Below are 25,521 nucleotides of genomic sequence, written 5' to 3' on the forward strand. Positions count from 1 at the left end.
GACATTGTTCGCTCCCCGGAGCCATGTTATACACTTTTTTTATGGATAGGCACTTTTTATTTCACTTCGTTTGAACTGATTCATGCAACACCCACTTAGGGGCATTAAACAGCTTAAAATATCAAATACATTTTTTTTTATATAACTCTGACTGGATTTGTCTGAATGAAGAAAGTCATATACACCTAGGATGACTTGAGGGTGATTAATTTATGGAGTAATTCATTTTTGGGTGAATTAACCCTTTAGGTATTCCAGAAAAATAGTGTATTTACACTACTTATTATTACATTTGAAATAGTGTAACTTGTAATCTGTATCCTAGGCTATTACATTTACTAAGTAACCGTCCCAACAGTGCGGACGCATTGACGTGTCGGAGTGGTCAAATATGTATGTACCTATACATATTTATGTTAAAACTATATCCAGCAACAAGCAATATTATAGAACCCCCATTCTGAGGAAGGTACATAGCTCCAGTGGTCTGATGGCCAGAGCCTTATTGGTGAATGAATGGTGGCAGGTGTCTGATCCAGGATCATGAGGAGTTTCCCGATAGTGATATGGTGAATAGAAGCCATCACTGTTCTTCAAAAAACTCTGAGTGAGTTCTAGAGGTTACTGTTCAAACAGAGCGCCATCATTTAGAGACACAGATGCTATGGCCATTAGTGAAGATCTGGCACATCAGGCAGCAAACGAGTACACACCTCTAGGGTATCAAAGATGTGTTTCGCATGCATCAAGTTGGTAATGTGCCAGGTGTATTTAGAGAAAAAGCCCAGAGGCAAAGCATCATTATGCACAAATGCTAAAAACACACACATTACAAAATATTCAAACAAGGTGTAACTATATTTATAATCATCAGATGAGATGGTTAGTGTATGATAAATGTAAGGTTAGATGGCTACATGGCTAACAGATATTCTACTCACTGATGGTGTGGTTGGGTAGTCGTCTCTTCTTTGAGCCCAATGATAAACGCTGCTCTAATGCATTGAAAAAAGCCTGAGGGATGTGGAACACCAGCGGCTCAGGTTTTCCTGTTCACAGAATGACCTTCAATATCAAATCTCATCTGATCAAAAGGTAGAAATGCTTGATAAGTAGGAAACTTTACAAAATATAAATATATGTACATGTATTTGAAATCTTGCATATCTTAAAGAACCCAAAAAGACAATGTCTTTTTACTTTACAGTTTTCTCAAGTTGTATTCATTTTTATTATTTTTTGTGTGTGTGTCATTTCATAATTTTGAAAAAGTACGATTTACAAATTGTTTTACAAAATTTTGCTACATTTTTCAGATTAGTAATTTTTATACACTAATTTAATACATTTTAAAAAGTATATTTTCTTATAAGTTTAACTTAAGTCTCCCACTTGTAATTCATAACTTTATGATGGTGCACTGAACAAGTAAGTACAATCTTTCGTATATGATTTGAGTGTACCAAACAGGCTTTATAATCTTTAATTAAAATATATTTTTCTTTTGATATGAGGTGAAATGTGACCTGGACATGTTTTTGACAGGCTAATATTCTCTTACCGTCAAACTGAAAGTGCATCGTCTCATGGATCCTCTCGGTAACACTGGCCAACCACTGCTGGAAACCCAGTGACACATGTGTCTCATCCACCAGCTGGCTACTTCCTGTTTAATTCACCCAACCACACAACACACATTAAAATCAACAAACTACGATAATGAAAGCCATGTGTACATCATTTATATTTTCAAACTTAAATGGGTAATTTGATTGTAAATCTCTCAAAAATCAAGTAGAGCTGGAGGTTTTTCTATGAGTGGGCTTGCTCTGGTTTAGGGTGGGAGCAGAAGTATCTTTGACAGCCAGAAGAAACGTGGAGCACACAAAGGAAGCTGTGTGAAACAGTGACAGGTCCACAGAGCCAAAAGAAGAAAAGATGAAAACAGGTTACAGAGAAGATGGTCACATAACAGCAGCATTTAGATATCAACAACAGATTTCAGTGGGTGGAAAAGAAGAGACACCGAAAAGATTCATTTTGAGGCCCACAGAAAGCTCAGTTTTCCTCAAAATTGAAACATCCATCAAATTCCCTGCTTCTTTGTGTGTCTGGTTATTAAATATTTTGCTGAATCTTGTGTCATTTTTTTGTAGTTGATGTAAAACTCTCAGTTTAGCTTGACAAATATTACCACATACATGATTTTTCATGTTGCAATTATCCCAAAATGAATTACAAAAACTGCATTATGAGCAGGTCCAGAGCACTTCAGCCAATTAGGTGACTTTTCAGTCCACTCTTCATAGAAATGTTTAAGCCTGAACATCGCTAACATTTTGTCACTTTTAACTTTCTCTATGACTGATCATTTTATATGTAAATACAGCCAAAATAACAACACATACTTTGTTTTTAACTTATGTCTGTGGTGATTGTGTCAGATGACACTGCAGTTATAAATCAGGATTTTAGCATTTCATGCTAATTTCATTGTCAGAATTATCAGAATTTGGCTGTATGTATTAAAATACAGAGAACACAGAGATTAGGACAGAAACAAATGGATGTAAAGGGTTCATATTAGTTAGAATGAAAATACAATCAAACAACATCATGAATATGCTAATTAGCACTTCAAGCAGATTTTCGCTTCTTTCCACTGAGAGTACTGGCAAAAGTGTACACCTTTGTGCAGTAGGTCTGAGGTCATACATTTTGTGAGGCCTATCCATGAGCTTTAAATTTGAGTCTCTTTGAACGATGAGAAATGGAAGGCTCAGTGTGCTGCTGAGACAAGCGTTATAGCATCTGCCCTCTCCTGCAGTCCTGGACATGCATAATAATTCTCACAGTCATCTCTCACCCTGATACATAGAAAAACCTGAACTTCAAATTCAAAGGTAAAATCTGAAAATATATTTGTGTACTATGCATTTTGAATTTTATTAGATAATGTTGCTAGGCTGGCATCATGGTAACATCAAAATCTGTTGGAAACTATTCAGTCAAGTTTCCTGTGCACTTCAGGAGCAATATTTTGTGCTGCACAAATAGCTTTCTTTGTAGAGCTTTCTGACACTTTTGGGTGCAACCAGCAGCGTAGTCAATCCTGCTCCTGGAGGAATACCTGCCTAACTGTGGTTTTCAAGTAATCCTAAATACCTTGATTAGCTGGTTCATGTGTTTGTGATGAGGGTTGGAGCCAAACTCTGCAGAATGGTAGCCCTCCCGTAGCTGGGTTGGCTTAGGCTACATCCACACAAAGCAACTTTCACTATCCTGTCTTTTTTTTTTTTATCACCGATACAATACAAAATGTTTAAGTATAAAGCTAATCGTGTCTCTGTGTTGATGGGCCCTTAGAGAATAGCTGCCCATTTTAGGCTGTGGACTTGGTTCTCAACTCCAGTTCTGGGGACCCACTGCTGCACACTAAAAAATAACCCAACCTATAACCCAACTATGGGTTGGTATAGCACCTTCCCATCTGTGGGTTATTTCAACCCAACCCATTGAGTTAAAATCCTGTTGGGTTAAAGGTTACCCAACAGTTGAGTTAATTATTTATATTAATTAACATCAGTATTTTTATTAAAAAAAATTACTTTATACAACCATATTTTGAAAGTACTTTGTTGTAAATTGCAGATTTTATTTTAATATGCAAATAACACATTTACTAAATATATTTTTTTATATTTTATTTAAATGTACAAGAATGTGTAAAAATACAACTGACATTTTCAAGATGTACAAATGTGTCAATTTATATTCATATCAAAACACACAAATGTGCAAATACAGTTCACAGCTGTGGCCTAATGGTTAGAGAGTTGGACCTGTAACCCGAAGGTCGCAGGTTTGAGCACTGAACCCCCAGTTGCTCCCTGGGCGCTGGATCTATAGCTGTCCACTGCTCCGGGTGTGTGTTTATTTCTCACTGCTATGTTTGTGCACTTGGATGGGTTAAATGCAGAGCACCAATTCCGAATATGGGTTACCACACTTGGCAAATGTTACGACTTCCAAATAAAATGAACATAACATATAATAATAAAATAAAAAATTATCATAAAATCAAGTAATAATAATAAAAAATAATCTAGCTGCTAAACCTACCGATGATCAATAAAATAAAAAAGTTTTGTACTGATTACTAAATACAAAGTTTTTAAGGAGGAGACAGTGTGCAGAAGAATCTATTAAAGACAGTGTGTTCCAAAAACTCTTAAATGGGAGCAGAGGGCTTTAGGTAGTAGATGTCATATACAAAGAAAAGTTTGAAACACAGATCGACTGCTTGTAGTATCGTCTCCTGTTCCATCGCCTCCCCGTTTAAAATAACAAAAACTTGGGAGGAGTTTTCCTTGTCACCAAGCACCAGGACATGTGGATTCTGGCTTGTCTCATGATTCAAGTACAGCACTAATTAGTGCCAACCTTAAAAGAATTTTTTTTTATAGTTCAGTTAACATGCATTGTGATGATATTTCATTGATACACTCACTTTACAAATTAGTGAATTCAAATGAGTTAAAAGCTAAAGTGAATTTAAATTGGTTAAAGTGATAATTCACCCAAAAATGAAAATTCTGTCATCATTTTTTTTTTCAAATATCTACTTGGAACGATTTGTACAACGTGTGTCTTATACAAAATAAATAAAGGTGACTTGACTACACAGGGCACTGTAATTTTAAGTTCCCTGTCAAGGGAACTTCGAACTGCGTCCTCTGAGGGGACACTATGGGGAACACCTCGTCGTGACCCGTGTCTGAAGCATACTTTGATGGCCAGCGACAGCCTCTGACGTCACTACCAGCGCGACTATAAATACACCCCCGTAGGACCCGTCACTTATCTTCTTCGTCTTAATTGACTGTTTTGTTTGAAGCGTGCATCTGAGAAACGACCAAAACGGTAAGAGCGATCTATTATTATTATCATGGCATCCACTAGCAAGGCATTTAAACAGTGTGTGCATCCGTGTCAGCGTTATTTGACACCTGATGACACACACACACTCTTTGCGTCTCTTGTTTGGGCGAAGAGCACGCGCGCGATGTCCTCGAGGAGGCAATCTGCATGCACTGCGAGCGTTTTTCTGTGAAAAAGCTCCGCTCTCGTTTGTCTCTCTTTTCGAGGAAAGAGGGACAGCCATCTGGATCCCGCGGCTCAGGACCCACCGTTGCCGAGGCACGGAGGAGAATGAGCTCGTGGGGATCACAGGTGGATCTCGCTGAGGAGTGTAGAGAGGGACTTTTCCTTTCACACTCTCTGGCGGCAAACGAGAGTGAACTTCAGGAGGAAGATGCGTTGTCATTAACCCATTCTGACACTGAAGTTAGTGCTCTGCTGGGTTTTACCCAGGAAGAGCAGGAGATGTCTGAGAGTGGCGAAGAAGCTGAGGCTGAGCCTTCTCAATCCTCCTGCCCTGCGTATGGGGAGCTGTTAGAGGTTATGGATCGCGTCATGGCAAAATTAGACTTGCCATGGAAGCGTGCCAGAAAGGTAACGTCACGAGGTCGCCTCGATGAGCGTTATTTGTCTGACCATAGCCCTCCAGCCCAGGTGAGCCTTCCATTCTTGCCTGACTTACATGCAGAAGTCGAAAAGGAATGGAAGAGGCCGCTTTCCTCTCGCATCCATCGGTTTCAGCATACAAGTTATGCTAATATCGAAGGCATGCACGAAAACGGCTATGAGAGGATGCCCCCTGTAGAAGAGATGCCGGCTAGCTATCTCTCTGTGGGGGAAACGTCCTCTCTTAAATCTCCCTCTTTGCCATCTAAGCCCCTCCAGGATACATCCCGCTTAAATGGCAAATCATACGCGGCAGCAGGTCAGGCTGTGGCTTCCCTATAGCCACCAGCTCTCCACCTGATCAAGGTTAGGTGGAAAGTTTCTCACATAACAGTCTCCTGTCCTGGACCTATGATTTTTTGGTTGGTTCTATGTTCATAGTAACCACCTTACTGATGGTCCGGACCAGAAGGGGGCGCCCCGTAAGCAGGACTCCAGTACAGGAGGGTGGGTGAGTACAGAACCCTTTCTTTATCTGCTTATGGGTGTTATATTGCTGTTGGTTATATGTCTACTAACAAACTCTGTGAGTTTCCTTTACAGTGCTCTGGTATTACGGTAGGTGGCCAAGATCACAGGCTTTCGGCAGGCGGCCACACCGTGTGGGTTCCTTCAACCAGTGTGTATTTGTTATACACCTCAAGCATCGCTTCCCTCAACATGAGGGGCTGGGTGGACTCCCACATATTGTGGTTATCAGGTAGTAGGCTTCATCAGGCCTCTCTGATGGTGAGCTCCCAAATTCTGTGATTGTCAGGTCGTAGGCCTCACCAGGCCTCCCTGGAGATTTAGCTCCCACATACTGTGCGTTTCCACTAAATAGCATATTGTGGTTTTCAGATAGTAGGCTTCACCAGGTCTCTCTGAAGGCGAGCTCCCACATACTGTGGTTGTCAGGTAGTAGGCCTCACCAGGCCTCCCTGGAGATTTAGCTCCCACATACTGTGCATTTCCACTAAAAAGCGAGCTCCCACGGTTTGTGGTTGTCAGGTAGTAGGCCTCACAAGGCCTCCCTGGAGTCAAGTTCCATATTACTTTCAGTTTCCACTTGAGGTGGTTATCTGGTAACAGGTAGTAGGCCTCTCTGTAGGTGAACTCCCACATATTGTGGTTATCAGGTAGTAGGCTTCACAGGTCTCTCTAAATGTGAGCTCCCACATACTGTGGTTGTCAGGTAACCTTTCAGTACACATGCTAAGCCTGTGTACTTTCTCAAAACCACATGGTGGTCAGTGTGCACGTTAACGCTTTGCGCACTCTCTGAAATCCACGTAAGTGGTAAGTGTGCACGCAAGACTCTGCGCACTTTCTGAAATCCACGTAAAGTGGTAAGTGTGCACGCAAGATTCTGCGCACTTTCTGAAATCCTGTACGGTAAGGGTTACGCGCTCCGCATCGTTCCCTTTCTTAAGATGATTAGCCCTGGGGTTCCTTGGGCTTCATTCAACCGGTGTGTATTTGGTATACACCTCAAGCGTCGCCCCTCAACATGGGGGGCTGTGTGGGCAATTCTCGCGGTAGTTTAGCAACGCTCCCCTTTTCAAAAAGGGTCGCCTATGAGCATGCTGCTCGGAGCTCGGAGTCCTCCTCTCATGGGAGACTGATCCCAGGTGCCGCTACTAGGGTACTGTTGGGACAGCTCTTTCGGCAAGTTTTTGCGAAAGCTAGCAGTAGCCCCTGTGTGACAGGCAAGACTTAGTAGAAGAAAGTGCTAGGTTCTTAGCCGTATCCCTTTAAAGGAATCTTTTGTGATTCCAAGCCTTCAGCTCTACCCCGGGCCAGGGCCCTACAGGTAAGTTAGGTATGTAGCTTAGGCCTTTGGCCATAAGGGATAATGTCATAGACAGCCGTCGAACCGTCCCAGGGGCGACTCCCGGTGAAATGGTAGAGTTGGTACTTAGTGTTTGCCATGATTCTGGTCTGCACTCCCCTCAGCATGGCGGCGTGGGTATACTGTTCCCCATAGTGTCCCCTCAGAGGACGCAGCTCGAAGTTCCCTTGACAGGGAACGTCTCAAGTTACGAATGTAACCATGGTTCCCTGAGAGGGAACGAGACACTGCGTCCTCTAGCTCCCTGCCATGCTTTGGACGCAAGCTTCACGAAGAAGATAAGTGACGGGTCCTACGGGCGCGTATTTATAGTCGCACTGGTAGTTACGTCAGAGGCTGTCGCTGGCCAACACGTTGGAGTTCTAATTATGCTTCAGACACGGGTCACGACGAGGTGTTCCCGATAGTGTCCCCTCAGAGGACGCAGTGTCTCGTTCCCTCTCAGGGAACCATGGTTACATTCGTAACCTGAGACGTTTTGCTTCTACTTACAGGTTGAATGTCAATGAAGGAACGCTTCATTTCTGTGTATGATGTGCACATCATTTTTCCATTTGTGTGGTATGGTGCAGATGGCAGGAAGGGTTTTAAAGACAATTTCTGCACGAAGGCCTTTAAATGACAAAAGTACAGAGAAAGCACAAGTTTTAAAAACTAAGCTTACAGTTTACATTTTTACAGTCTTTGTGGGGATCTACTATCATTTGCACTAAGAGACAGACTAAACCAGTTTTCACTCCCTCCAGGAAATTTGTGGCAATATTTGCAGCTAATGTGAGTAAAATTTACCACCCTTTACCCTTTAACTGATTTGGACTTGTAGGGAGGAACAAAAGTACACTGTAAATGAAAGGAAACTTTGTTGGACGGAATGCGGCAATACACATATTTCACCTCATTTGTCTTTTTTCATAATTTTTGGAAGTCATAGGTCTAAGTAAAATTGAAAACGTATGTATCATTACTTTAAATAGGTTACTTACCTTGAAACGTTTCAATTAACAGGCAGAAATTCTATTGTTGCAATTTTTCCTTCACGAAAAAGTCCATTGTCTAAAACATAAGTATAAACACATTTAGTACAACACATTTAAAAAACATGTCAGTCAATCTAGCTTCATAAAAGAAATTGCTGTAATCATAGGGTATTCTAATAGATGCATAACAATATTCAATATGAATAAAACATTAAAACACTTTTATTGTACAATTAATTAGTGCTGGTGCACTAAGACGAATATGGCTTCTGTTTTACACTCCCCTCTCTTAAAGGTTGGTTGTAGGAGTCAAGTTTTGTAAATTTGGGGCAATGGTATACATTTTCGCTGAAAGAGCGGATTGCCTGCCTCGCGACTGCAAGCTTTTCTTTCGTCTGCGTTTTGAACTTTTATAACAGAAAATTGCAGGTTCATTCAAACAATTCTCGCGGAGTCTGTTGTCTCTCGCATGACTGATGTGAGCTCAGCTCGAGCAGCTTCTTTCACTGGTCCGATCCGATAAATGGTCCGTGCGGCTTTTCTAGCTTAATTCTAACGATTTCAGATGCTGGCGAACCAACAGGAATATCATTCATCTACAATCGATCTGATTCTCTGGGGGAAACAAACGGACTAAAGGGAATTAAAACTTTTTTTAACGTATAAAAAAAAAATTATTAATGTATCAGACACATTACTTAATGTTATAACAGTAATATACATCATACGATTATATTAACAGTTACTTACCTTTCATAATCATGCAGGCTGCCACTGATGTCCGCGCTGAGTCGCTGACTGGACCGTTAAAATTTGAACGGAGTGAAGCGGGAAACATATTTATCCCAACAGTTGGGATATAACTAAAAATAACCCAACGATGAAAAAAAATAACCAAACAAATTTTAAGATAACCCAACACATTGACCCAATATGTGTAACCCAACGGTTAGGTTAAAAAAACAACCCAACGTTTTTTACTGTGTGTGCATATTTTGTATGTCTTGCTTATTTAACTCACCTGATTCAGATATTCAGCTCATTAGGAGAGAGCTAGATGAACTGAACTGAGGCCCCATCCACAGGGAGACATGTTTCGCTGTATATGCATAAATTTTGTATCGTATAGGCGTTTCGTCAACACGGATTCTGCGTTTTGGGAGAGTGAAACCGATATTTTTTTAAACCCGGTCCCAGGGTGGATAAATCTGAAAACGCTTCCTTTTCGTTTTCATCTGGACAGCGAATCCGTATATTTTCTGAAACGATGACATCATCAGCCCACGTCTCGCCCCTAGTCGTCCATTCTAATCATCCTTTTACTTGTCCGCTTGATTCTATTCCATCTCATCTCTTTCAAGCCGTTTCTCCTGCATTTGTACCTGCACTCACTCACATCATTAACACATCCCTCCACATTGGTGTTTTTCCCTCAACATTTAGACAGGCTCATATAACTCCACTACTTATGAAACCCCCCCTCAACCCATCTCTTTTAGAGAACTACAGACTGGTTTCCCTTCTTCCTTTCATCACAAATGTGCTGTGTTAAACTAAGTGTCTGCCTTTCTCACACAGAACAACCTCCTTGACAGCAACCAATCTGGCTTCAGAAGTGGACATTCAACTGAGACTGCCTTGCTCTCAGTTGCTGAAGCCCTAAGACTGGCAAGAGCGGATTCCAAATCATCAATACTTATCTTGCATGATCTGTCTGCTGCTTTTGACAAGGTTAACCACCAGATTCTCCTGTCAACCCTATTGGCAAAGGGCATCTCAGGAACCACACTCCAGTGGTTTGAGTTTTACCTATCAGATAGGTCCTTTAAAGTATCTTGGAGGGGTGAGGTGTCCAAGTCACAACATCTAACTACCGGGGTGCATCAGGGCTCAGTTTTTCGACACTTCTCTTCTCTGTCCACATGGCATTATTAGGTTCTGTCATTCAGAAACATGGCTTTTCATACCACTGCTATGCTGATGACACTCAACTCTACCTCTCATTCCATCCTGATGATCTGACGATAGCCTTTCCATCTCAGCTTGTCTGACAGACATTTCTTGCTGAATGAAGGACCATCTGTCACGACTGGTAAACAGTGATCTCTGGGTTTTGCACTTTTTTGGTGAAGTCTGTGTGTTTCGCTTCTGCACTGATTAGTTTATGGGCGTCTCCGTTAATTGTCATCAGCAGCAGCTGTCACTCATTACACTCTCCCTATATATTGGTTTGTCTCACGTCTTGTGTTTGTGAGAACGTTGTTTAATGTCGGAACCTCTGTCTTTTGCTTCTGTGTCGTTTGCATTGGATGTCCGTGTCTTCCCCCGGAATGGTCTTATCGACTTATCGCTGGGAAGTCCTCAACAACATCATTGACTCTCCCTCCGGTGAAACTGCGGTGGGAGAATCACACTCACGACTGTCAGGCCCTTCTGGACTCCGGAGCCGAAGGTAATTTCATCGACTCACTCCTTGCACATCACCTGAACATTCCTGTCCTGCCTGTGTCTCTTCCCATCCATGTCACCGTACTCAACGGCCAGGAACTGCCTCACGTCACACACTACACTGAACCCATCAAACTGCTCACCTCTGGCAATCATCGTGAAACCATACCCTTTTTCCTCATGGACTCCCCTGTACCTCTCATTGTGTTAGGTCACCCCTGGTTAATTAAACATAATCCACAAGTGGAGTGGGGTTCCAACACAGTCACATTGTGGAGTGAAAGTTGTCATGAGTCTTGTCTGATTTCTGCTTGTCCTGTTGTCCCTATTGCCAAACGTGCCCACAGAGTATCTGGACCTGAAGGAGGTGTTCAGTAAGTCCTGTGCTGTGTTGAGAGATGTGGTAGATCAGTTTATATATGTTTATCTGGATGACATACTGATTTTTTCATCATCTCTCCAGGAACACGTTCAACACGTCAGACGAGTGCTCCAGAGGTTACTTAAGAATGGGCTTTTTGTCAAGGCGGAGAAATGCATATTCCATGCACAGTCTGTTCCCTTCCTAGGGTATATTGTCTCGTCCGAAGGAATACGTATGGACCCTGACAAGGTTAAGGCTGTGATAGATTGGCCATCTCCAGATTCCCGTAAGGCCCTACAGCGGTTTCTGGGGTTCGCCAATTTCTATCGGCGTTTCATTCGCAATTTCAGGCAACTAGCCTCACCTCTGACAGCCTTGACCTCTCCCAGTACTCCGTTCTGGTGGTCAGACGCAGCTGAGACTGCGTTCATTAACCTCAAAAGCCGCTTCAGAGGTGGGGGTAGGAGCAGTGTTGTCCCAACGTGCTGTTTCGGAGGATAAGGTACATCCTTGCGCGTTTTTTTCCCATCGATTTTCTCCTGCTGAACGCAATTATGACATTGGTAACAGAGAGTTGTTGGCCGTCAAATTAGCTTTAGAGGAGTGGCGTCACTGGCTGGAAGGCTCAGGGGTACCTTTCATTGTTTGGACCAATCATAAGAATTTAGAGTACATTAGAACTGCCAAAAGACTCAATTCCAGACAGGCTCGGTGGGCTATTTTTCGGTCGCTTTGATTTTACTTTATCGTACCGCCCGGGTTCCAAAAATGTCAAACCCGATTCTTTATCACGTCTTTTTGATCCCTCCGCCCGCCCGGTGACTCCCGAGTGTATTTTACCTGAGAAATTAGTGGTCTCAGCACTCGTATGGGAGGTCCAGTCGAAGGTCAAGACAGCCTTATAAAGGGTAACGCCTCCGCCCGGTTGTCAACCGAACCGTTTATTTGTGCCGGAGGAGTTAAGGTCTGAAGTTGTCCAGTGGGGTCATTGTTCTAACGTGGCTTGTCACCCAGGGATAAGTCGAACTAAAGGGTTGGTTAAACAACGATTCTGGTGGCCAAGTATGGTTCGTGACGTCCCCAATTTTGTTTTGGCTTGCTCAGTTTGCGCCAGTGGTAAGTCATCTAACCGACCTCCTGATGGGCTCCTTCAACCGCTGTATGTCCCTTCGAGACCCTGGTCCCACATCGCACTAGATTTTGTTACCGCCCTCCCACCCTCTAATGGCATGACGGTCGTTTGGACCGTAGTGGACCGGTTCTGGAAGGTGGCACATTTCATTCCCTTGCCCAAATTACCAACAACCAAGGAGACAGCGGTCACTGTCCTAGATCATGTCTTTCGTGACGTGATCTAGGTAGACGTGGTTTCTGACAGGGGATCTCTACTGTCACGGTTGGTAAACCGTGATCTCTGGGTTTTGCACTTTGTGGTGAAGTCTGTGTGTTTCGCGTCTGCACTGATTAGTTTGTGGGCGTCTCCGTTAATTGTCATCAGCAGCAGCTGTCACTCATTACACTCTCCCTATATATTGGTTTGTCTCACGTTTTGTGTTTGTGAGAACGTTGTTTAATGTCGGAACCTCTGTCTTTTACTTCTTTGTCTTTTGCGTTGGATATCCGTGTCTTCCCCCGGAACCTCATCCACTCTCCGCACTTTCACCAGCATCAAGACTTACCTTCAGCTCTATTCCCCGCAGTTCCTGTGCCATCCTCTCCTGCTGCCTTCTCAACATCACCATCCGGATTCGTCACCGCCATCTTGGATTGTCGTCTTACCTGCATTGTTTTTGTACTCTTGTTTGTTTGTTTTATTATAATTAAATTGTTGACTCGCACTTGTTTCCAGCCCCTCCTTCACTCAGTTGTCACACCATCACCTTCATCTCAACCTTGCAAAGACAGAACTGCATGTGGTTCAAGCAAACCCATCGTTTCATCACAATGTCACCATCCAGTTAGGCACATCAACTATAACTCCTTCAAAAACAGCCGGAAACCTTGGAGTTATGATTGATGATCAGCTGACTTTCTCAGATCACTTTTCTAAAACTGCCTGGTCCTGCAGATTTACTTTATTCAACATCAAGAAGATCAAGCCCTTTCTTTCGGAACATGCTGCACAACTCCTTGTTCAAGCTCTTGTTCTGTCCAGGCTGGACTATTGCAGTGCTTTCTTGGCAGATCTTCCAGCCAGTTCTATCAAACAATTGATTGTGACATACCAAAAAAGCACAAAGTCACTCTTACAGACTTTTAAATTAAATGTTCCCTCCTGGTGGAATGACCTGCTCAACTCAATCCAAGCAGTTTAGCCATCTTCGAGAATCATCTAAAAACACATCTCTTCCATCTTAATTTGACCCTCCAACTCTAGCACCCTCTGTTCTAATTTTATTCTTTAAAAAAACACACACACTTGTCCCTTTTAGACTTGCACTCTATTCATTTGCTGCTTGTTTTCTTCAACAAAAAAAAAAACTAACTAGCTCTCTAATCTTTTTGTATTCTATCCGTTTTCTTTTAATTTATTGTACAATTAACAAAAGCAAAAAAGACCTCCAACACTAGCTTGCTCAATTCTTTTTCTATTCTATCTGTTTTCTTTTTATTTGTTATTTAAAAGCCCTTGCCACACGTACTGTGTTAAGCTAACTGAGACTTGTTATAGCACTTGTATATCATTGCTCTTTTGTTTATTTTGATTGCTTCCATTGTCCTCATTTGAGAGTTGCTGTGGATAAAAGCGTCTGCTTAATGACTAAATGTAAATGTAATGTCACCACTACGTCACGTAACAAAAACATGAACAAACACTGAACGATTGTCTTTTTTTAACTTACATTAACACAGATTAATAAATTTATTGTTCCATGTTCGTTTGTATACAGTGCGCAAGGCTTACATGCATAGTCCAAGTCTTCTGTAACAAATTAAAACTCCATGAGGAGGCAGGAATCGGCGGACAATCAAATATAAACTTTAATTACAAAATAAAGACAAAACAGTGCGTCAGCCCCTCACGGACGACTGACGCGCACAAATAAAAACCAAATACAAAATAAAGTCCAGGCCTGGCCCTCTCTCGTCCGTCACTGTCGTCGCTCCGGTTTTAAACCCCTCCATCTACTCCGTGGGACTCGGGACCGGTGGGTCGAGCAGGTGTCGCTCATTTCCAATCACTCCACCGGCCTCGCTCCTGTTCCCACGTCTCTCGGCCCCACCCCACTCATCACATCTTCTTTTTAGTGCATCTCTGGGGCAGAATTTCAGCACCACATACTGGTCGGGCATTTGTACTACATCCTAGTATGTCGGTTTTGTGGTTTTGCGTAGATGCAGATATTCCTTGAAACGAGGTAAAAAAAAAAAGATAGGATAGGGAAATCTCTGGGTTCGTGTGGACGGAGCCTTAGTTTTCCAGATAAAAGAGACATACAAAATGTTCAGAGCAGTGGGTCCCCAGGACCAGGATTGGGAACCACTGAACTAGGGGTGTCCAAACCTCCTCTTGCAGTTCCAACGTCCTGCATAGTTTAGCTTCAAACAGCTCCCAGATACCTGACTGGACATTTCTACTAAGTCTGAAGACCTCAATTAGCTGGTTCAGGTGCGTTTATTGCAACTTCAGGAACATACCTTTCAGTAACAGGATTGGACACCACTGCAGTAGACAGAAATTAGGCTGATGTCATTGGTTCTCATTGATGGTCATTGGCCATTCTGGTCCCTGTGACCCACTGCTCTGCACATGTTTGGTGCATCTCAAACAGAATACTGCATCTTCCGAAGGTTGCATATCTTGGCTGTCACGTCATCAAACATCCCTGAAGGCCATCTCATTGGAAGGATCCTTGGAAGGCTACCCTACAAGCCTCTGAAGGACTGAACTAGAAAACTTTGGAAATAATTTAAAAACGGATTTATTTAAAATGATTTTAAAACAGTTAAAAATAGAAAAAGATTTTACATAAAATACAGTGAATACGTAAAATACAGTGCAATCGGTTTCTGACATCGCACAGTGCTCATTCGATAAATGCACAGCTAAACAGATGAGTTTTGAGTGTAGATTTAAATGTGACTAATGTTTTAGCTCATCTGATCTCTTCTGGAAGCTTATTCCAACTGCGGGCAGCATAGTAACTAAAGGCGGACTCCCCTTGTTTTGTGTGAACCCTTGGTATTTCTAATTGACTCGATCCTAATGATCTGAGTGGTCTGCTAAGTTTATACTCAGTGAACATATCTGCAATATATTTCGGTCCTAGGTCATTGAGTGATTTATAAACGAGTAAAAGTGTTTTAAGATCAATCCTAAATGTAACTGGAAACCAGTGTAAGGACCTGAGGACTGCTGTGTTATGCTCAGATTTTCAGAAGCGTTCTGGATGAGCTGCAGCTGTCTAATGGTCTTTTTGGGAAGGCCAGTGAGGAGCCAATAACAATAGTCTACCCTGCTGGTGATAAAGGCATGAACAAGTTTCTACAAGTCTTGACTGAAAACAATTCTTGCAATGTTTTTTAGATGATAGTATGCTGATTTAGTTACTGCTTTGACATGACTACTGAAACTAAGGTCTGTCTCCAGAATCACACCAAGATTCCTGACTTGATTTTTAGTTGTTTGACCCCTAGAGTCAAGGTATGCATTCACCTTGAAAACTTCATCTTTGTTTCCAAATTCATTAACTTCAGTTTTTTCCTTGTTTAACTGAAGAAAGTTCTGGCACATCCAACTATTAAAGGGTTAGTTCACCCAATAATAAAAATGATGTCATTAATAACTCACCCTCATGTGGTTCCAAACCCGTGAGACCTCCGTTTATCTTCGGAACACAGTTTAATATATTTTAGATTTAGTCCGAGAGCTCTCAGTCCCTCCATTGAAACCATTGCAGCGCTTCCACCGAAATTACCCGGAACATTTGTACCAGGAACTTTTTTTACCAGGAACTTTTTTCCCCCCAGACCTGTTGCTTTCAACGTTTCCACCGCGGTGTAAAGTACAGGGATGATTAGGCAAATAGTCTGGTGACGTAGGTCTGCGCGCGTTTCTCAATACAAAGTACGCTGATTTTGGACGCACATCTTCGGTAGTTCAGACTTTGTGCATTCGACTCGGAAGTGTGATGTCCGTGACGACGCGAATCCGGTTATTCTGCAAACAGCAGCGTACTTCATAACTTCAGTCAGCTGACCATGGCTACTGCAATTTAATTTAATTTCATGACACAATATCAGTACTATTTTGAAAATGATCCGAATATATGGTGGTTAACCCAAACAATGCTGCGTGAATTTAGCTCGCTTTGGCTACTGCAATTTTCCTCTCTGTATATTTACAATAAAACGAAATAGGGTATCAAATACCACTGCCTCCTTTTGTTTTCATTTAAACATAATAACAGCTGCAGAAATGTACTTAGTTCAGGGATATGTGTATATACAGCCATTACAATGAAACGAAATATTATATAAATTTGCCTTTTTTATTTTCATTTTAACATATAGATAAACTGAATACAGACCAAAGATAACCTGTTAGATTTACCCAAAACAAATTATATTTTATGTTTAACCACTAAAGAGACATCAAAGCCAGCGGCACATATCAGAAGGTCTAGCCGAGGTGAGGCTGCTCTAGGCGGATACATGAGGACTGAGCTCCCGCTGATCAGGTGGAGTTCACCGTCTCCGAGATCGGCGAAACACATTTTTAAATAGGCTCTGTCTTTATAAATAAACCACAGATTTGAGTTTTAAACAACTACTTTCTTGCCTGAAATACTTTTAAAATTACATTTCATGACACAATAACAGTAATATTTTGAAAATGATCCGAATAAATGGTGGTTGCACCCAAACAATGCTGCGTGAACTCAACCAATCAAGATGTTTAGCATCCAAGACCCGCCCCCTGTATATACAGGTGGGTTAGATTTACCCACCTTTGGGTAAATCTAACAGGTTATCTTTGGTCTGTATTCAGTTTATCTATATGTTAAAATGAAAATAAAAAAGGCAAATTTAAATATAATTTGAACTTTGAAAAAGTACCACCTTGCCAGCAGGGACTTTCTGAGGGGCATTTTTTTACCCGGAATTTTATTTAGTTCCTGGTTCCTGCGGTGAAAACGCACCGAGTACCAGGCCAAAGTCCCTAGTTCCTGGGTAAAGTTCCTGCAGTGGAAACGCGGCATTTGTGTACAGTCTACTGTCCATGTCCAAAAAGGTAAGAAAAACATCATCAAAGTAGTCCATGTGACATCAGAGGGTCAGTTAGAATTTTTTGAAGCATCAAAAATACATTTTGGTCCAAAAATAGCAAAAACTACAACTTTTTTCAGCATTGTCTTCTCTTCCGTGTCTGTTGTGAGAGAGTTCAAAACAAAGCAGTTTGTAATATCCGGTTCGCGAACGAATAATTCGATGTAACCTGATCTTTTTGAACCAGTCCACCAAATCGAACTGAATCGTTTTAAACAGTTCGCGTCTCCAATATGCATTAACTTTTTTAATGTGCCTGACACTCCCTCTGAGTTCAAACAAACCAATATCCTGGAGTAATTCATTTGCTCAAACAGTACACTGACTGAACTGCTGTGAAGAGAGAACTGAAGATGAACACAGAGCCGAGCCAGATAATGAACAAAAGACTGACTCAGTCCTTCTCGAGTCAGCTCTCGGACTAAATCTAAAATATCTTAAACTGTGTTCCGAAGATAAACAGAGGTCTCACTGGTTTGGAACGACATGAGGGTGAGTTATTAATTACATAATTTTGATTATTGGGTGAACTAACCCTTTAATTTCACCAATACATTGGCAGAGGGAGTCAATTGGGCTGTAGTTATTTGCAGTTAAGGCTAGGTAAAACTGGGTATCATCAGCATAGCTATGATAGGCAATTGGGTTCTTTCTCATTATATGACTAATTGGGAGCATATACAGGCTAAACAAGAGCGGTGCAAGAATTGAGCCTTGTGGGACTCCGCATGCCATGGACGTCCACTTAGACTTATGCTCTCCTAGACTCACATAATAGCCTCTCCCTTCTAAGTATGACCTGAACCATTTGAGTACCATCCCAGAAAGCCCGACCGCGTTTTCCAGTCTCTGTAGAAGTATGTTATGATCGACAGTTTCAAAAGCAGCACTGAGGTCTAGCAATACCAGACCTGATATTTTGGTCAGAATTTAAGCGAATATCATTTATTATCTTAATGAGTGCTGTCTCTGTGCTGTGATGCAGTCGGAAAGCAGACTGAAAATTGTCCAGGTGTCCATTTGAGTTTAAGTATTTGTTCAGCTGATTAAAAACCACCTTTTCTATAATTTTGCCTAGAAAAGGAAGATTAGATATTGGTCTATAATTGCTCAAAATGATGTTATCAAGATTGCTCTTTTTCAGGAGGGGCTTAACAACTGCAGTTTTCAGGGAGTTTGGAAATGTCCCAGAAAGTGAGGCATTCACCACTTCTAAGAGATCTGCTTCTAAACAATTAAAGGAGTCATGACCCACAATTTTCACTTTTCCACGAGAATCAATGTATGTTATGATTGCCTAACGATTATACACTGGCCGGGAAGCCGATATTTAAAAGTGAAGCGTTTGTTTACCTCAGGGTTTGTAAAATAGCCCACGAGCACGCGCACTCAAATACGAGTTTTTGATTTCTTCCTCGTCTTGACGTCAAGACGAGGCAGGATATACCATATATGGACACCGCAGCAGGAAGCTCGCCCTTCCCCTCTCCCCCTCATATTCAGTCGAGAAAGAGTTGCTCTGTGGTTGACTGCCAGAATCAACATGTAAATGTGTTTTCTCTACCAAGAACGGACCTAGCTATCAGAGACCAGTGGATTAAATTCATTTTTAATGACGCGGTTCCTTCAACCCTTCCATTGGTTTATCGTTATGTGTTTGTGCTAAACATTGTACGCCGAAATCCTTCACAAATTTAGGGCAATATCAGGCGAAGTTGGCATCGAATCTCTGGAAAAGCGCCATTCCAACAAAATTGCCGGCAATTGAAACGGTAAGACTGTGTTTTTATTGCTCTACTGTGTGTAACAAACAGCATCTAACTGCTAATGCGGCTATTGTATGCTATTGCGTCTGTCACTAGACAAATAAACGAAAGACTTGAGGTGAAGTAATTGTTTATGTTCCCTGTAAACGGACTGCAAAAACTGACTTTTGACTGCATTATAATGATTTCTTAATTCAGAATATGATCAAGATTGCGTAGGTTGATGTGTTCGGGGAATTTGCCAGTTAATAGTAACATTTAAAGCCCCTTAAATGAACGAAATGACTCGGAAAAAAGATCGAACAAGAGAGTCAGACACACTATCGTTCAATGAACGCGTCCAGGCACAACTCTGGCGGGAGTATTAGCTTCGAGGTATGGGGAATGGCTGCTAACGTACTTTGCACAAAACAAATGACTGAGATCATCATGAATTCGGTTATTGTTTATTTATTGCCTAACGCTTATGAGGCGCCGTCTAGTTTGTGTGTGTGCTCACGTCTTATATTTGTGTGTGTGTGCTGTGCTCACGTCTCATATGAGTAACTTTATGTGCGTGGATAGTTCATATACATGTATGTGTGACTAGTACTTAGTATATATGCAAGCGTGTTTCATTTGTGTGCGTGAATGAAGTTTGATTTAAGCCCTAAACGACGCCTCATACTTATACACTGGCCGGGAAGCCGGTCGCGTTCATTCACAACTTGCGCCATGATGTCAGTTTGTAATGATATGCTAAAGCATTACCTGCGTTGTCAACCCCCCCCCCCTTCCTGCAACCAATCAACGCGCCCCTCATTTGCATTATTATAATGACCGTCCACGACAGCCAAAATATCGCATCAGATCTCGCGAGACAATAATGCCTTCAGAAATAAGGGTCTGAGGAGCTCTGTGCTTATTTTTTTTCCACTTTTCTTTTTTAGAAGGGCCTGAAAGACTATAATACAGCAGTAGCTATCCAAGGTAATACGACGTTATGACTCCTTTAAGCATAGTTTTGAAAAAAGAAATGGGAAGTGTGTCAAGGTAGCAGGTTGACGATTTTAGGTGCTGCACTATTTCTTCAAAAATTTTGCTATCAGTTCCTTCAAAAGTAGACATAGTATATTTTTGATATTGTGGCCAAATCTGTCTGACCTCAGCATTGCTTGAGGATGTGCCAATCGCCTTCCTGATATTGATCATCTTCTCAGAAAAGAAGGAAGCAAACTCATTGCATTTGCTGTCTGAGAGCATTTCACTGGGAATCTGACTTGGGGGATTTGTCAGTTTCTCAACAGTGGCAAAAAGAGTACGATTGTTGTTTAAGTTACTGTTTATAAGCTTTGAGAAGAAATTCTGTCTAGCTGTGGCTAGTTTCACATTAAAAGCATGAAGGCTGTCTTTATAGATGCTATAGTGAATTTCAAGTTTCGTCTTCCGCCACATCCGCTTGGCTTTTCTGCATTGTCTTTTGATAGTCTGAACTGCTGTTGATCTTCTCCAAACTGATTTCTGTCTGTTTGTTTTCTTACTGACTATTATTGGAGCAATATCATCAATTACATTCTTAACTTTTGAGTTAAAGGAATCAAGGAGAATATATACAGAGTCTGCAGAAATGCTTGGTGTTAAAGATATAGCCTCCATAAATAGTACACTTGTGTTCTCGTTTATGCATCTCCCTCTGACAGAAACAGATCTAGATTCAGTGGTAGCAGAGATCAAAATATCAAAGAAAATACAGAAGAGATCAGATAGTGCTACGTCCTTAATAACAATGCATGAAATGTTTAGACCCCTACTGATGATTAAATCTAGAGTGTGTCCACCTTTGTGTGTGGGTCCATGCACATGCTGAATCAGGTCAAAAGTGTTTAGAACCGTTATCATTTCTTTTGTAGTTTTGTTTTCTGCATTATCTATGTGAATATTAAAATACCCTGCAATAGCAAAACAGTCAAACTCTAAGGAAATCATTGATACAATTTCTGTGACCTCTTCAACAAAGGCTGGAGAGTATTTTGGAGGCCTGTAAATAATAATAAACAGGATGCGTGGAGCACCTTTCAGCACAATCCCTGTATATTCAAAAGACAAGTACTGACCAAATGACACTTGCTTGCACTGATAGACATCTTTAAATAGAACAGCTACACCTCCACCTCTCCTAACAGTCCTGCAGACACTCATGAAATTAAAATATAGTGTTGTAAAAACACTTATAGTGTGTTCATTTTAAATAAACTTTTAAATGTCTGTTTAGTAGTCCCTATAACAGATGACACAATTTAATTTCTAGTGCTTCTAATTGAGTAATGATAAAGTGAGAAAAAGCAGTTGCAAATGATGTACAAAATAAATATAGGCTACTCACCTTTGCACAAATAAAATGTGTAGCACGTTGTTTTACTACCAAATTATATGTAATATCTAATTATTAGGCCTATTAATATTTAACTTACATTGAATACGTTTCCAGGACCTCTCGCGATCTTGGCAAAAAGTCTCGCAACTTATTTCCAGAACATGATGCATGATGGGATACACTAAGTTTTGAATACCGCTCTGGAGCAGTATTCAAGATCGTGTGGATTTAGTGTGTGTTAAGGGCACTGCGCTTTGGTGTTTTTAAGAACTTGGGACAGTCTTGCGCACATACTTCCTGTCGCGCACACGTCTTCTCAAGTGGCCAAGATTGCAAGTGTGGGTATTTGGAGAATGGATTTGTATTACTCTCTGATCTGTCACATTCAGTTCAGTTCATGGAGATATCTCCTAATAAGCTGATGATCTGAATCAGGTGTGTTAGATAAGCATACAAAATGTGCAGGACTCAAATTGAGAACCACTGCACTAGGTTTTGGAAGAGAGCTTACAGAATGTGCACATAAGGCAGGGCTGGGCAACTTTGTTCCTGAAGGGCCACTGTCCTGCAGAGTTTACCTCCAACCCTAATCAAACACAGCTGTCTGTAGTTTTCTAGTGAACTTGAAGACATTGGCTGCATCCGAAAACTTTGGCAGCTGACTTGCTGCCTCACTGCCGTATGAGGCAATGACTTTGCAGGCAGCATTTTTGCACGAAGGCACCTCATGAAATAGATTTCAGACAGGCATCTGAGGCAGAGTAACGGTTTAATTATCTACAGCAAAATATGGAGAGCTTTGGTACTACAATATTAATTTCTCACTAGAAATGACATAAAAAGGGGAAAAAGTTGATCAAAAACATACTTTAACACACAAACTGACAACTGGCCGCAACTTTCAGACGCCATCTTTATTTTTTAGCTTAACTATCACGGACTGGAATGCACAGAATTGTGGCATATAAAAGGCAGCGAAGAATACATCTATGCTGCCTTCAAAAATGAAGACAGATGAAGGCATCTCGGGAGACAGGAACTGAAGCTAACATTGCATTTTGACGTGACTTAATTCCTTCTACCTTGGAATGCATCCTCCGAAGGCAGCATTTTTCAGTTTTCCTGGATGCAGCCATTAGCTGGTTTGTGTGTTTTTAATGGGGTTGGAACTAAACTCTGCAGGACAGCGGCCCTCCGAGACCAATGTTGCTCAGGCCTGACATAAGGAGCCAACCTAAATCCTATGTCTCCTGGGGACTCATTGTCCTGCATAGTTAAGCTACAACCCTAATCAAACACACCAGAACCAAATAATCAAGCTCTTCTAAATCACTTGAAATATCAAATATCCAGGTGAGCTAAAGCAGATTGGAAATCAATTTTTACAGGAGAGTGGGTATCCAGAAGCAGGGTTCAAGACCTAGGACCTAAATGGTGGACTTACCATTAATGTTGTAGTTGAGAAAAGCTGAAAACTCAGAGGTCAGCTTTTCATCACTTGTAAAGTCACAAACGCAAGCATAGAAATGGAGGCAGCACTCAGGTAAACTATGCTAGAGGGAATTTTCTCCTATGTTGATATTTGACTGACCCCCACTTCTCACCCCCAAATCCCCCTTGGTATTAGTTACGTAACATGCAAAGTTACAAATAGGGGTGCACCGAAATTTCGGCCGCCGAAAATTTTCGGCCGAAATGGCATTATCGGTTTCGGGCCGAAATAAAAGCAGCCGAAAACGTAAACCGAAAATGAATGTCACCCGCCCCTCCCATCCGTGAGCAAGCGCTTAGGTTTCACTCACGGTCGAGCTGTTATCACGCATCTGCCTATCAAAGATTAAGCATGTCAAAGGGCTGTCACAATCAAAAAAAGCTTGTCACAAAAGCTGCACAATCGATCGGACCAACCAACACAAGTTTCGAAAACGAAAACAGGGAATCGATTTTAACGGCCTTCTCTCGGAGCGCGTCCAGCTCGTCACTATACGCTCGCAGCGAACGCGCGTCACACAGCAACTGCAGGTTCTGACACACACACACACACACACACACAGAGAGCCTATTAGTGCATAATATCAATGTAGCCTTCAGTAATGTTTTTCATTGATGTTATGGCAGTCCACATTGATGACTTGTGCGCGTCTCAAGCGCCCTCTTTATGTTCGCCCTAATGCCTGTTTAGTTGTCGGTGGATTTGCCTATATTTGGCGTTGAAAAACGGATCAATGCCAAATATAGGCAATTTACTAACGATTCAATGAACACTTTGCCTATGTCTCAAAAATCGAACAGGATTTTTTTTTCACAAAAGTGACAGCCCTATATGAGAGGACACCAAAGTTGCAATATGTAACATTTGTTCTGCAAAGATCTCCAAAATTGTGGATTTTTTTTGCACAATTTTTAAAAAACTATTTTATTTGATGGAACATAAAACTTGAAGAATAATTATTATTTATATTTATTGTAAAAAATATTTTATGTTTTGTTATGTAACTGTTAATAAAAGTTTGATTATTATATTGTGATTTTTTAATTCAGATCCATTAAATCCAAGCAATATATATATACGTTTTTAAAAGAAGCCATTTTTGGCTTCAGTTTCGGTTTTCGGCCAAGTGCATCCTAAATTTTCGGTTTCGGCGCAGAATTTTCATTTCGGTGCATCACTAGTTACAAAGGAGCCAGACCCATAGTCTTCTCTTTAACACCAGATATGGTCACTGTCAGATGAAGCAGTCTCAGAGGGTGGGCTTCACCTGGCTGGTACTTCACTATTAGGGTCTCTTTAGAGACCCTCTGCACCATAGGTCCCAGTGTCTCAGTAACCAGCCCCCATAACTCTTCATTGTCTTGGAAAATGGCCACTATGGCCTCCAGCACAGAGCTTTTGAGTGGCAGAGGTGTTGCATGGGTCTGACACTCCAAGGCTTGCTTCACATGGCTACAGGGACATTTGGATGATTGTGACACTTGCTGATGGCCACCTTCAACTGTAAACTCCCTTTCCTTCTGCTGGCAAGAGGGCATGTAACAGCAATCAAGGTTGACACAGGTCAACAGGGTTCCATCTGAGGTAGTAATAGCTGAGGAATAACTCAACAAAGCCTCGTTGTTCAGAGCCACGTCCCCCTTGACGCACAGAGAACACTTGCGGACCTCCAACCCAGCCACCTCCACTGTCTATCACAGCTCGAACCACTTCACATGCACCTTTCTTTAAATGCCCCGTTCCGTGATCCCCATCGCTGAAGCTGGTTCCACAGGCCTTGTTCTTACAGCTGAGGCCACGGGTGCCATTGTAAATGCCACACTGAGGGCACTTGCAGATGCTTCTTAAGGTAGCCTTGCCCAAGTGCTTTAGCTTCCTGCTCAATCCACCGTTTGTGATGCCAGCGGTATTCCATAGTGTAATGAATTGAGGCTCAAGCTCGGCTGAGAAGGAGGGAGAACGGAGTCGGCGTTCTGAGGCTCGTGGGAATATTTATTAAACTCAAAAAGAAACAAAGTCGCGCCACATGCGCTTCACTTCACACGTTCATTGAACACTATTCACTGTTTTCTGGTCTACGGTCTCTCCCGCACGTCTGCTGCTTTCTCCCACGAGTCCTCAGCTCTCTCAGTCTCTGCCGGTTCGCGGGCGGCTTAAATGCCGATTCCCCATGCCAATCACTGCAACGAGAACCAGGTGTTACTTGTTTCTCACCTGAACCACTTACCACCGCTAATCTCCTCACTCTCTCTCCCGTCGCAGACCTAGCTGAACCATGCCTCCGCCGCCACATGACGCCTCCGCGCTCCATTTTTTGAGGAGGTTGAGGTGGTAAATTTGGCATGCGTTGCCTCTATCCGTTCGTACTACTTCATAATTGAGATCCCCTATCCGCTGTGTGACCTCAAAGGGTCCTTGCCACTTCACTAATAAT

General features: G+C 41.8%; 1 pseudogene; it reads right to left on the bottom strand.

The window, feature by feature from the left end:
• Positions 1-444: 444 nt before the first annotated feature.
• On the bottom strand, positions 445-25,137 carry LOC132140152 (uncharacterized protein C2orf42-like; annotated as a pseudogene).
• Between the last annotated feature and the right edge of the window lie 384 nt (positions 25,138-25,521).

Source organism: Carassius carassius, chromosome 5 (genome assembly GCF_963082965.1).
Source record: "Carassius carassius chromosome 5, fCarCar2.1, whole genome shotgun sequence".
Taxonomy (NCBI): Eukaryota; Metazoa; Chordata; class Actinopteri; order Cypriniformes; family Cyprinidae; genus Carassius; species Carassius carassius.